At 44.7% G+C, this 2,654-nt stretch overlaps 1 protein-coding gene across 5 annotated transcripts in view; it reads right to left on the bottom strand.

Moving 5' to 3' along the window:
- The window catches only part of CHEK2 (checkpoint kinase 2), a 57,673-nt gene that overhangs the window by 21,541 nt on the left and 33,478 nt on the right, over positions 1 to 2,654 (bottom strand). The window lies entirely within an intron of this gene.

Genomic DNA, 2,654 nt, shown 5'->3' with positions numbered 1-2,654 from the left:
TTTCACCATGTTAGCCAGGATGGTCTCAATCTCCTGACCTCGTGATCTGCCCGCCTCAGCCTCCCAAAGTGCTGGGATTACAGGCGTGAGCCACCGTGCCCAGCACATTTGTGTTTATCTTAAGGGTAGGTCTGATGCAACCCCACCCCAGAAAATTGGAGGGTTCCTCTCTCCCAGCAGGGCATGGTGGCACATGCCTATAGTCCCAGCTACTCAGGAGGCTGAGGCAGGAGGATTGCTTGGTCCTAGGAGTTTGAGGCTGCAGTGAGCTATGATTGTGCCACTGCACTGAAGCCTGGGTGACGGAGAGAGACGGTCTCGAAAAATACGTGTGTGTGTGTGTGTGTGTGTATGTGTGTGTGTGTATCTGTGTGTGTATGTCAAAGAGAGACTCCCCATCTCTTGGAAAAAGAACCTGGCAAATTCAGGGAGGACGAAGAATTTGCAAAAGAAACAGAAGAAAGCCAAGCAGGAAGGTCAGCCACTCAGGTTCTCATGGGTTTTCAGGTCCACCCACTGAATTCTAAAGAAACCTGTTGAAGTACTATGTCAACAACAGTAATTGCCCCTCAGTTTCTACTGACTTTTTGGGGGGATTTGGAGAAGTAGAACAACAGAGAAGAAACCTTTTTGCTGTTTGGAAGTTAAAAGCCAGAATAAGGCCAGGTGCGGTGGCTCATGCCTGTAATCCCAGTACTTTGGGAGGCTGAGGCAGGGGGATCACGAGGTCAGGAGATTGAGACCATCCTGGCTAACATGGTGAAACCCCGTCTCTACTAAAAATACAAAAAATTAGCCGGGCGTGGTGGTGGGTGCCTGTAGTCCATCCAGGAGGCTGAGGCAGGAGAATGCTGTGAACCTGGGAGGCGGAGCTTGCAGTGAGCCAAGATTGCGCCACTGCACTCCAGCCTGGGCGACACAGCGAGACTCCACCTCAAAAAAAAAAAAAAAAAAGCCAGAATAAGATCATCATTAGCTGGACAGGAGAGTGGTCTTGCCTTGAGTTTAATGCCAGTGCCTAATGAGCTTACGCCTTCATGGGTGCTCATGAATTAATGAAGAAACTGAAAAAACCAATAAAAAGCAAGATAAGATTAGGCCCACCCTCTAATTTTTCTTCTCATTTTTTAAAAGTGAGACACATTTTTCATTGAGACAGAGTCATCACTGCACAAAAAGATAAGAACTACTTACACCCAGCAAGGCCACAGACACCATTTAATCAGATATAAGGACAGTATGTTGTCATACTTAACGGATACGCTTGGATTTATTTGGATTACTCCAAATAAAAGGTATTCAAAGGTGTTAAAACTTCAGGTACAACTAAACCAAATTTACTAAAATTAACACTGTTTTCTCCAATATAACCAGTTGTGTCTATGAGATAGAATAATTGCTATGTCTTTTGGTCAAGAACTAACTCAGAAGAAATATCATGTAATTATTTAATCATGAAATCTTTATATAGTATTGCTCACTCAATAACATTTTGGGGTAAAACTCTTCCCAGCTATATGACAACTAGGCATGCATGTACATATACACATAAGTTAAAGAACCCAGGTTAATATTAGCTTTATTTTATTTATTCATTTAATTTTTTTTTTTGAGACAGAGTCTCACTCTGTCGCCCAGGCTGGAGTGCAGTGGCGTGATCTTGGCTCACTGCAACCTCCACCTCCCAGGTTCAAGCGATTCTCCTGCCTCAGCCTCTTGAGTAGCTGGAACTACAGGCATGCACCACCACACCCAGCTAATTTTTGCATTTTTAGTAGACAGGGGGTTTCACCATGTTGGCCAGGTTCGTCTTGAACTCCTGGCCTCAAGTGATCCACCCGCCTCAGCCTCCCAAAATGCTGGGATTACAGCAGTGAGCCACCATGCCTGGTGGGCATGCCTATTGTTTTTACGATAAAAAGGACAGAAGACAGTTAAGCTCAGTGGGTAGATAAAAGATTTGGTGAGTATTCATCAGGGACACACACCCCAGCACAGAGGAGGACTGTAGTTATATCAGAATTAAAAAGAGCCATCAGATTTTTTGGTTTTAGATTCAAAAGAGTGGTAAAACTTGCCAGACTGATCTTCCTATAATGTGTATTTCATCATATTCATCACTCATCATTCTGATTAAGATCCTCCAATGGAACCTTCCCACAATGAATTGTTAAATAGCAATGAATGAATGCCCAGTTTTCCCACCATAGATGGGTCTTCGAAGCATAATGTTGAATGAAAAAGGCAAGTCACAAAAGACTTCAAAGAGTATGATACAAGTCGAGCATCACACATACAAAAATCTAAAATCTGAGTGCTCCCAAAATCCAAATCTTTTTTTCTTTTCCTGAGACAGAGTCTCACTCTGTCGCCAGGCTGGAGTACAGTGGTGAGATCTTGGCTCACTGCAACCTCTGCCCCCGCCGGGATTCAAGCAATTCTCCTGTCTCAGTCTCCTGAGTAGCTGGGATTATGGGTACCTGCCACTGCGCCCGGCTAATTTTTGTATTTTTAGTAGAGACACAGTTTCACCATCTTGGCCGGGCTGGTCTTGAACTCCTGACCTCGTGATCCACCCGCCTCAGCCTCCCAAAGTGTTGGGATTACAGGCGTGAGCCACTGTGCCTGGCCCCAAATCTTTCTGAGAGCTGACA

This window comes from Colobus angolensis, unplaced genomic scaffold, assembly GCF_000951035.1.
Source record: "Colobus angolensis palliatus isolate OR3802 unplaced genomic scaffold, Cang.pa_1.0 Scaffold139, whole genome shotgun sequence".
NCBI lineage: Eukaryota > Metazoa > Chordata > Mammalia > Primates > Cercopithecidae > Colobus > Colobus angolensis.
This window is presented reverse-complemented; position numbering and strand designations above follow the sequence as displayed.